Source organism: Salarias fasciatus (assembly GCF_902148845.1).
Source record: "Salarias fasciatus chromosome 7 unlocalized genomic scaffold, fSalaFa1.1 super_scaffold_4, whole genome shotgun sequence".
Taxonomy (NCBI): Eukaryota; Metazoa; Chordata; class Actinopteri; order Blenniiformes; family Blenniidae; genus Salarias; species Salarias fasciatus.
This window is the reverse complement of record NW_021941229.1, coordinates 17,432,399-17,444,702: the sequence shown is the minus strand read 5'-3', so window position 1 is coordinate 17,444,702 and position 12,304 is coordinate 17,432,399.

The window sequence follows — 12,304 nt, the reverse complement described above, 5'->3', positions numbered from 1 at the left end:
AATAGAAACAGCACATTTCCTTCATCAGCTTTTCATCACAAATAGTCGTAAACCTGTTGTTCCAGCCTTATTAATAAGATTAGCATAGTTTGATAACTTTGCCAAATGTTCATCCTTCTTCTACAACACCGACTGTATTCAGCTACTTAGTGAAAACATCAACCAGCAGGGGTTTTGAACGTCTGAGAGGATGATCGTCTTTCAGCAGAGCTTGAACCACGTTGCAGGCCCTTAACTTTAACATCAGACATACATCGTTCTCACAACGATTAGTCATTATTTTCATGAATGCAATTATTAAATGAAAGTTATTATAGGGAAGGACTGTTAGCATCCTTAGGGAATAAAAGCATAAATTTTCTCATGATAGATTTTTTTTCTTCTGTAAATTACAATATACAACAGCGATGAGTGCAATAAGAAGGGTTCAAACTTTTGACTTCTCCACTCTTCTAACACATTTTAAAACAGTTGATGTAATAAACAGAATGCATAGTTTTAGTTTACATATTTATAATGATTTCACTTAAAAACTAAATGAGAAAAGGCATCCCTGCCTGACCTTCAGACTTTTATTACTGCTACGCAATGTTATACAATTGATATATAATGTATCTACTGCTGTTATGTTCAACATATTACCTAAATAATGGTCTGGTAATAATGGTAATAATGATTAAAATACCCTGAAGATCATGTTGTTTTAATCCATATAACAGGAAAAGATTTATTAGACAATTGAGTCTTTCAATGAATTAGAAAAGATTACAATTTAAGAAGGTTGACAATTTTTAAAGTAGCAAAGCACCAAAAAGTGCCACGCAGAATATAGTGCAGTGGAAACCATACTGAGCTTTATTAATCAGAGAGGAAATTCACCTGTATGTTTATTTTTCTTTCTGCCAGATAGCAGGCGTTTCGTGCTTTAAAGAAGTTAAATTTGGATCAAATATTGGACATCCTCACACTTATGCATAGATAAATGCACACTTGACATATTTCCTTTATAAACTACTGGCGAATGCAGCTTTTTATCCCAACAAAAAACATTCAGAACTGAGAAATATATCTAGAACATCCTGTGTTATTTAAAATGATGCATCAACTAAGATGGTAGAAAGTGGAAACAGTGTAACAGACATGAATTGAGCTGCCTGTCGTGTTCTGCTTCATAGAGTCTTACAGTTTCATACCTTTACTGTTGTGGTTCAGCCTCACTGTTGTCACAGTGTTGATTTCAGCTTCAAGCATTTACAGAGGGGGAGAATTCTGCAATTGCAACCAAAAAAAAAAGTTTTACTGTAGCTTAATTATTCTTATGAACGCTTTGTGTCGACAGCAGGAGAAATATTAAGCAGAAAAGCGTTTTTGACCAGTGGTCAGCGGACGCAGGCAGAACATCACTGTCGCCTACAGTGATCAGTCCGTGATCTGATAAGAGGTCACATGACGGTGATTAACGAAACAGAGCAAGACAAACGGCAGCTCCAGAAAGCGAGTCGCTGCCCCCACCACCTACATTATTATCCCTGCATAGGCGGCAGCGGAGGCGCCACCGAGGTGAGAGAGTGAGAGAACTTGCGCAAGTCTTCGCCGCCGATGTTGAACTTCACGATGCTTCAACTTTTCAAGATGACACGGGGTCTCGCTGTGTATCCACGGCAACCACCTAACGTACAGACTGGGAAACGGTACAGGAGCTGACTGCATTACCTGAATGACACACATCTTCACTTCAGAGCAAAACCTGATGAACACACTAATAGTAAAAAAATAACTACCGCTCATTAAACAATTCCCAACATGTTTTGATGTTAATTCCATGTTTATTGCATCACATTAGTACAGGAAGGTACGTTTCCTAAGACACAACGGTGCTTGTAACTCGGCTGTCGATGTCAAAAAAGGCGGTGAGCCATCGTCGTAAACTTTCTGAGCTGTACGTTGGCAGAGAGCCACACAAGCATGGGAAGAAAATTACAACTTCCCACAGGAAGGACCAGGAGTTAGATCACACATTTGTTGCTGTAAGTGCAAATCGATGAGCCACTGAGTTGTGATCTGGCATTAGAGGAGGGAAAATATTTGCGCCTTCCAGTGCTCGGCGTCGTGCAAATACAGGGAAGCAGGTAGTCAAAGCAAGCATTTAGTTTCGTGGAGTTTAATCGTGGATTATGTTTTCAACATGTAATCCTGAGAGCAAACCAGCTTGAGTTGAGATTAAATTAGTTCTGCTTTTTTTCTTTATCTTTTTTTTTTCTTCTTTCGCTTTGTCTCTTTGTAGAATTGAGACCACAGCATTTCTTAACAGAAGCACACACCCAGCCGAGGTGTGATCATTTCAGTCCTTTCTCAAGGAGTGTCTCGTCCTCAGAAAAGAGAAATCCATTATCTGACTTCTTTTATGGTGCAAAAAGTGGCTCCAGCAAATGCACGTCGTCTGAATATTGCTTGATTAGAGTCACACAAGACCGCAACAACACAAAGAAGTAGGTTTAACACAGACAACATTGTGTGTTTTTCAATCCATGCAGTTCAACCTTTTTGTAGTTTTCACAGGAACTTGAAATCTTGAGGAAAAGGTGACACTGTTCAAACAAACCTACCGTTCTCATGCGAGAACTCTCGCTCTAAGACTTCAGACTCTGAGACTAGACTCCAAAACTATGATTATGTTTTTTGTAATATATATTTTTTGTGAGGAGGCTGAAAAATGCAGCACAGTGTGACTTGAGAGAGAGAGAGAGAGAGAGAGAGAAAAAAACCTCTCTGGTGTCAATTCAGGGAATGTGTATGTAAACTGCAAATTTTGGATGTGGTGCAATTATATTGCAAGTCTGTGGTGAGGCACTTTGAGGTATTTGTGGTGTAAAATGATCCGACACATTTGCAGAGGTGGATTTTTTTTTTTTTTTAAATAATCAAGGTTTAAACCAGGTTAACCTTGAGTCATATGTTGTTGTTTTTTTTCTCAGATTATATACCTGATGTGAATCTGTGCCTAACTTAATCAAGTTTAATTTATTGATAATCTTTTGATTTCAGTACTTTTGTCGTGGTCATTTTTATGCACGTGCAATCAGACAAAGGAATCAACTGTGTGCGCAACTTGAAATATATTCTGGTTATTGTGAATGAATGCTTAGAGTCAGCCGCATTCTGTTAATTTCACATTTTTTCTCTCAGAATTATGATTCTCTCGACTCAGCCTAACTTTAAAACCATGTTATCCATAAAATATCATACAAACAGAAAAAAGAAACAGCTTCCCAGTTTGAATAATCCATGTCATAGCCGCACATGAATTTTGTGTTTGTAATTCGTTTAATTCAACATCACAAGGTAGGCTTGTTAGACAATTCTTTGAGTCGGATCGGCTTGCCTGTCATAGCTGTTGAGGAGCAATAATCTATACGAGCGCTATAAATGCACCGATGAATTCGAACAAGCCAAATTTTTAAATGACTTCTCCGAGCTGCTTACAACAAACAGGGCTGATGACAGGGTGGTTCAGATTCATTAGCATAAATCCGTTGGCAAGGTTTACCACCCTGTTAATTACAGAGGCCTCTGAGAAACTTAAGCAGGAGGAGACACATCAAGGGCAGTGCAGCCGAGCAAACCAAGATTTCTGAGGATTTTTTTTTTTTTTTTGCCAAATAAAAAGTGAATAATCTCGTGCAAATTCATATTTGGAATAAACAAGCCTTCCTTACGACATGCATAAACATCACCTCCACACGCTGATTAAAATCAGGGTTTCTGATCAGGTCTGTGCGCACGTCTGCTAACCTGCTGTTCTCGTTACGCGTGAGGTCGGAGTCCAGGGTGCCGAGACCTCCTCCTTTGAATGCAACAAAGAAAACGGGCCCACAATAACATGAAGCAACAACAACTCTTAAGTTACACCCACAGGCTGCTGTTGCCTTCATCATGCCACCTGTGGAGTGGGTGTCACCATCCCATCCACCAAATCTGTCACATAGACCTGTTTCTGCTTACGGGCCTTGTTTCGGGTGATGGAATCTGTTTCATGAAGAGCATTTGCTGTGTTGTAACGTTGTTGTTGTTGTTGTTTATGTTTTTCTGATGATGTGGGATCCTTTGTCCCCAGAGCTTTACAAGATGATCTGTGGAAATGGTTATGTTCAAGGCTGTTTGTGATCTTCAGGGCAGCGTAATGTCATGTCACAACAAGAATAGAAAGAAAGACACTGTACAGCGCACTGTACCTGTTATACAGATCCAGAAAGAGGAACTGCATCTCTGTAAACACATAATACTCTGCACTGCTTCAACCTTAGGTAACAGAAATAAGTCAGCTCCTAAATTATAATTCATAAAAATTGGACGGACATCAGTTTGAATCCAGATTATTGCATAGATGCTGACTAAAAAGTGTATTTCAATAGTAATTTATCAAATTAATGTGTTAAAAATGCAACATTAGAACCAGAAATATATATAAAAAAAACTGCTTTTCCAAACTATTGCCACAAACTCAAAAGGGTATTTTATGTAACTAAACATAGCTATTCTTCTTCTCTTGAGTATTTATCCTACCTTTTCTCTTACTGTAAAGGGTAAAAAAAAAAAGGTCCATCAAGCTAACATGGGTCACACAGTAGGTGTGTGTAGGAGGCATCAGGTTGCATCAACATCACCACAACATTTTTGGCAGGTCTCTTTGCTTCCAGAGGTTCAAATATATATAAGTGAGGCCGGAAATTTGAACAAATCCCACCACAGGACCCCAATTTGTAGCAAGGTGACAAGTTCCCGACAGAAACTTTATGAAGCATTTAAGTACCGGCTGTATATCGTCACTTCAAAACCATCTCATCATAACTCTCCTACAAATATATTCAGCATTGATTTATGTTTTCATTGATCTACCTGGGGTGACATAATGTTAGCTTTATAGGATTTACAGTTTTAGAAGTTTATGTAACTGTTTTCAGAGAATAAAATGGGAAGAGGCTCACAATAGACCTCAGTGTTTTATTCTGATCTCATCAATGAGTCCACTGTCATAATACGTGTCTGATGCAGCTGATATACTTGCAAATAATTTCAAATTAAAGCAAGTGCTCTCCAGTTTCAATCAGTAGCCTTCTGAGGACAAGCACAGAAAACCCTCCTTACATTCCACGTCTTAGAGCGTGAAGCCATTCACAAACACAACGGCGATGGCTTGTTTCCAAGCTGCTCACACACCAACCTCAAGGGCTTCAGGGGTTCAGTGCCTTGCCCAAGAAAACTTCAACATATGCTTAGGGCGAGAGGGGGATTGAACCAGCAACATGGGATTGGAAGACTCTCAATATGGCTGTCAACCTACTTTTCTGTCGCAGTAACAGTGATTGATTGAAGATCTGGCTTATATATAGCCTTTTATTACAGAATAAGGAGCTGTGATGTGATTGTTTTGGTTTCGAAGTCTTTACTCTGCTTGAACTGAAAATGTTCCTTTCCACCTCACCAGCTTCCACTTCCCCAATATGTCCATCTCTATCCACTTCTCTGGTTACCACTGTGCTTGAATATCTGCTCTTCTCCCCACCATCTTTCTTTTGCGTTGGCTCCGCTGTGTGTGATTCATTTCACTTTCCATTTGTTCTTTTTTTTCCCTCCCATTTATATAAACCACCTGTACCAATCTGGCCAGTTTTTGTTTGGTTTGTGTTCCTTGATTTCTTGACACTCATGATAAAATGTATGTTTTTTGCAGAGATAAGTTAATGTTTACCAAGTGACACCAAGAAGAAATAATTTACTGCATGCAGGTAGATAAGTGTATAAACTCGTCAATGTCAATGACAAATTGGATTCTGGTTTTAACCAACATAAGAGTATCTATATAGTATTTACACTGTGGGGGTAAAAGTAGAGTGGCTGAAGGTTTGATATTTGTATAAAGTCTTCACTTGGTGGGTGTGAGACCAAAGCAAACAGATGGCCTTCCTTCCTGCTGTGTGTAAGGGCGGCGCTCAGAAGTACCAACCTCGCACCAGCGTTCGTAACTGGAGCCCGACTGAACTGAGTCCTGTTAGCTGCTGGTCTTGTTTGAAAGCAAACAAAGCAACAAAGGTCTGCTAACATGAGAGCGGAGAACAAGTGCTTTTCAAGTACACTTGCCTTAAACTCAGCCATAACTTGCGCTCGGTCTACGACGAACCCTGACCCTTGCCTTAACACACCTACGTTCACACACACACACACACACGCAACTGGCACACCCAAACACGTGGGTGTTCGTGACAAGGGGAATTGGCAAGACAGGTATAAATTGATTCAGGGGCTAAGGCACCACTATTCATCTTTCAAAACAAGACAGACGTGCCATTACAGCCATCATCAAACCAGTTGGACGTGCCTTACCCTAACAGGGAGCCGGGAGGATGACTAGATTACCTGGAAATAGAAGAGGTGAAGAAAGAGAAAGGGAAAGGTACACATATTTTTCAAGTGAGTTTTTTTTAATTTTTTTTATTTTTTTTATTTTTTTAAGAAAAATGTCATAAATAAATGCTTAGAAACACATGAACAGAAAATCGGTGTTATTGGATTAGTACTCTTGAGAAAAATAGACTCTCCTCAAAGTTAACTGTGGCTTCTGTAGCCGTGCTTGTCTCTCGCTTTTAGCATTAAGTTGTGCTTTTTATCAGTTCAAACCAATGAATTAAAATATTGACATTTTCTGACCTTGAGGCTGAAAAGCCACAACAGAAAGGAGATAAAATCAGTATTAACCATATCTTCTATGAAATTTTAATCTTGTGATTGCACTAATCGACACAAATTCAATTAAACGTTCCAATATTTGGCTGGACGTCACCACACAGGCATAATTTGATACATCGTCAGACGTCCCCCGGTGGTATTAGAGTCCAGAGAAAAACATTCTGAATGGAGATAAATTAAAATAAAACAACAACAAAACATGTCCTTATTATTTTACCCCAAAGTGTTTTCATGCATTGGTTTGGTTTTGCAACAACAAAAACTCACTGACAACAAAAGAACACATCTAATTTTATTCATTTTTCCAGAAAGTATAGCCTTGGATCACCCTTGAGAGCTATTCAATCACTCAGAAGATTTTTGAAATGTCATGAGAAACAAAGTATTAAACATAATGTAAAAAAGAATTAAATAATGCAATTTCAATATTTCTGGCTTTGTTAATAAACTATGGCATGGTTATTATCATCACAAGAGACTCGACATGACTCATTCTTGGGAGTCACTGCTATTAAAAAAACGCATTATAATTGAATAAATTGCATTTTTGTTTATTCCCACAATCTCTCTTCCCCACCCCCACCAAAAAAGACCAGTATTAAAGCAGTGAAGTGGCTCCAGAAGTAATATTGTTTTCCCTTAATGTTCAAAAGAAAAACTTGTGAGATACTGATGGAAACTATTTATTTATAACATATACGACTTCACAAAATTAGAAGGTGTTCCTGAACATGTCGACTGTTTGCTCAGTCACTCACTTTGCAATCTGGACAAGTCATCTTCTCTGCTGCTGCAGGAATAGATTTGTGTGTTACATTAAAATGGATCTTGATTTACTCACCTGCAGTGTTGTGCAAGAAACAGAAAATTTGCTCATGATCACAGTTTCTACTTGCTTCTTTAAAAAGCAGTGTCTTCATCTGGTAACAGTTACTGCAAAAATAAAAATAACAGTCATTCATCACAACGTGTTTCTAATTTTGTTGTGATTTTGAGCAGATGAACAATGTTTCTTGGGAAGAGAGTAACAAGATTTGTCCCGAAATACCGTTCATCTCTCACAGACTCTGGTTTAAAAAATCAATAAGTGAACATCTTTGTACTCTAACATGAATATAAGGCACCACATCTGTTCTATAGCACAGGCATCTCTACGCACACAGGTAAACAGTGCACAATGCACAGCAGCATATTTTTCAGCTTGGCCTGGTTTTAGTGACAGTGAGCTGCAGGAGTCTCTTATCACGAAGCTGCAGCCACATTTGTGTGACACTATAGTCCTGTTCTCTTATGTCCCTGGTCACAGGGGTGAAAGCCCCGTTATCCTGACGCTGACTGCACCTTTAAACAGCTGAAATTCTGTGAATTCAATGGTTCAGTACTCAGTAAATTAGGATTTCCTCAGTGTTTCCACATTATGTTTATCACGTGAAGAATTAACTGCACATGGTATTGATGAATTGGTAATATTAAGCAAATGGATAAATTCACACAACAGACATTAAATAATCTCATCAAACAAAATGCCACCAACACATTAACAACCCTCAAGCATGAGCAGATGTAAATGTGTGTGTGTGTGAAATAGAACAAGCAAGCAGCACAGATAACCACTATGTGTATGTGGATGTAAAGTAAAGTAAAAAATAAGTTACAATTAACCAGTGGTGGACTAGAATATAATAACTACAATGCTTTAATGATTGTTAAAGTTTCTAATACCTCTTGGAACAACAGATTCCCCAAATCGCTGCACCTCTCGTAAAATGTTGCAGAATTTTATTTAAAAAAGCCAAAATCAGTTCACACTGGGAAGTGAAAACTAGGACATTTTGCTGATGATTATTAGAGAAACCCACATCCTCTCTGTTGACACATCAGGTTAAGTCTTGATCTTGAGAGTCACGACAGCCTGTTGTAGCAAACCTCGTTAAAGGAGCGGAAGATTAATGTGGAAACACACATGTGGAGGGCTTTTTTGGGTTAATGATGTGAAAAAAGAAGTAATTCTTCTGTTTGACAAAATGTCAACATGGGAAAGGAAAGAAATGAAGCGGTGAATGCATGACTGAGTGAGTTATAAAAACAATACTTTCCCACTACTACTAATCACCACGAATACTGCTTAGCATACTGAAATACTATTGACTGGATAAATTATGACTTGATAATTATGCAAATAATTAATTCTGAGTTGACCATGAACATTTTTTTTTACCAAATATTGCGACATTTCATTCAGTAGTTAGTGAAATGCTTCTTTGGGAACCAAAGCGTGGACGGCCTAGCAAACATAAAATCACGCTGCCAGTAGAGCGTGTCTAAAAATGAACTCAGAATCATCAAATGTGTTTCTGCAAAAGTCCCCAGATGCACTGAAGTACTTTTAGTTAAATGCAGTCTATTGAAAACACTGTTGCCACGGTCTGAGAAACAGTGACTAATTACAGATTTTCTGCCAGCACGTACAGGCTTAATATGTTTCATTTGGGTATTGTTAGATCTTTTTTTTTGTTTCGATCTAAATTAAACCGGTATTAAACGGTAAAATGTGGTCTAATTATGAGCTGTGAGTGAAAGACGAGGAACATGTTGGAGAAAAGTTCATGCAAACCAGTCCGGCCACTTCAGGGGTGTAACGCTGGTGCCTGCTTTAGTGAGAACCGTCGGCACTGCCCATCCCTCAACCCCCTCCACCCGCCTGTCGCCGGATCCCCTCCTACCTCTGCCTCCCTCTTTTCTTTCTTCGTGTCTCCATCCCCTCCCTCTCTCCCAGCCGGCCCCACCACAGCGCCCCACCCACGGTCCGAGAAGACAGGAGAGGAACATGATCTAACCGCACTCCCAGTGATATTACCTCAGCAGCCACCCCCACCCCTTCCACACACATATCCACACACATGCACACGCAAACAGAAACTCCTACCTTCCCCTCTCTGTCATACCCATACCCATACACACCACACCAACACCCTCCTCCACCTCCACCTCCTCCTCCTCCTCCTCCCTTGCTCCCCCTGATCTCCTCCTCATCCTCCACTCCCTACAACGCTGCTGCCAGGCCGTAATGTTTTTCTTAGCCTCTCCTACACAGTTTTCACACAGATTCCCTCTCCCTCAACATACAGCAACATCCCACACACCCTGGGCCCAGCTGACCCACTGAGAGAAGAGGTGGGAGAGCTTCGGTTGGGCAATAACGGCATCAGTGAGGGACAGGCAGTGTGACTGTTTTTTTTTTTTTTCTGCTAAACAGACGACAGCAGAAAAAAAAAAAAAAATTGTGAGCACGATTCCAAGCTCGAGTGCCTCAGCTTTCATTGACTTTAATACATTTCACAAAATACATCGTTTTTCCAGGTTTCTGTTCTTCTCCTGGACAGGTTTCGTTTCGCTCATCTGCTCTGCTTGTTGCATGCTGATGTTTGCAGCAGCCTGATTGAGGCCATGGTGATGTGGGGCTGACAGGATGTGGTGTAGGATTCATTCCTCTCCACAGACAAAGAAAGAGAAATGCAGCTTTATAGGTTAGGGCGTCTGTTATCAGCAGGTCTTGATACCTGCCATCAGTTTGTTGTGGTTTTCTCAGCAGGGCCCTTAAACCAAAACAGCATCCATCTGTGGGTCTCAGCAGATACACTCCGGTGGTGCAGATGTGACAACAACTCCCGACACTGGCAGACAGAAAACTGAGCACCTCTGCTCTCTGCCCAGAGTCACATATCGAACTTCTGAGCTCTGTGAGAGTGAAACATTTAGAGTATTCCTGAAATACAAGGAAAACTTTGCAATCTAACTGTATACTTCCTGTGGTTCTGCACCAAACAGGAAGAGGCCATAAAAACAGTTGCCTTGATAAAAACAGATATTATCATAAATTTAACATATTGCAAAATTTCTCATTGACAAATAATGTGTTTAAGGTCCTTTTGATGTGTCTTTAGCAGCAGAAAATGTGAGTGAAACAGCATTGAGATATACAAATCCGTGTATCATTCGTTCAATTGATATTCAATTTAGAATCAAAAAACAAAATATTGAAAAATGAGTCGTTTTTCCTTTTTTCGTTTTTAAAATGAAAACAAATAAATGAAAATTGGTTCGTTTTTCAATATCCTGTTTGTTAAGACAGATCAAATAAAGGAAAGTTGAAATACGGCCACAGAGCAGACTTTTATGTGATTTTTCAATTTCTTCGATCTCCGTGACCCGGAAGTTCTATCGTCTGTGTTTTGGTTTTTGCCGGCGGGAAACGTGGGCGGCCACGTCAACCTGTAGTCCAGCACACACTACAGAATGATCAGGCCGAATTTTGCCCCGATCTTCTCCTCCCGACCGAAGACAAGGTCCGGGAGTATGCTAATGAGTTCGGGTCCGATCTTCGTGTAGTGTTCGGGGGGTTCAGAGAGATTTTTTCCAGTCGGAGCTTCTCGGGAGGCGTCGGAAGGGGAGATCGTAGATAATGAACATGTTTAATATTTCTGATCGCAAATCCTGTGGAGTGTGGTGCTCTGAGAGGCGCTGATCAGCTCCGAGTAGAGCTGTCCACTCCCTCGAAATAAAGCTCCCTGATTGGCTGGTGCTGCTGCTTAAAAAAATCCCCTCTCAGCCGTCAGAGATGGAGACATATGTGAAATATATTCACTATATGACAGTGAAAGAGAAAAGTCAGAACTCCTAAACTCAGCAGTGAAGAAAGTGAGGGGTTAATCCTCAATAACTGGATCGCTCCAGGATAAACTGGATTTCCTCCATTCAGACCCAAACTCCGATCTGCATCGCAAGTCCTACATTAACCATCACGGAAGAATGAGGAAAAAAATAAATGAAAAAAAAAAACAAACAACAACTTTAATATCCTGACTCCGTGCCTTCAGAGAGAAGAGCGACGCATAATGAAATTTACCTAATCAAAGCTCAACGAGATTTTATTCTGGTGTAAACTATCCAATCTGGGGACAAAAAGAATTATTTAAGATATGTGGTGATTTAAAAAAGTAGCTTTGTCAGAGTCTGATACTGCTCTTAAGCGATTAGGTAAATTTCATTATGCGTCGCTCGTCTCTCTGAAGGCAGGGAAAGTTGGGGTTTTTTTTTCCATGATGGTTAATAGTGGACATGAATTCAAACATCGGGATTATTGCAGGACTGGCGATGCAGATGAATGAGCAGATCGTAGTTTGGGTCTGAATGGAGGAAATCCAGTTTATCCAGGAGCGATCCAGGTATTGAGGATTAACCTCTCACTTTCTTCACTGCTGAGTTTAGGAGTTCTGACTTTTCTCTTTCACTGTCATAATATGTCTCCATCTCTGACAGCTGAGAGGGGATTTTTTTTTAAGCAGCAGCACCAGCCAATCAGGGAGCTTTATTTCGAGGGAGTGGACAGCTCTACTCGGAGCTGATCAGCGCCTCTCAGAGCTCCACACGCCACAGGATTTGCGATCAGAAATATTAAACATGTTCATTATTTACGATCTCCCCTTCCGACGCCTCCCGAGAGGCTCCGACCGGAAAACATCTCTCTGAACCCCCCGAACACTACACGAAGTTCAGACCC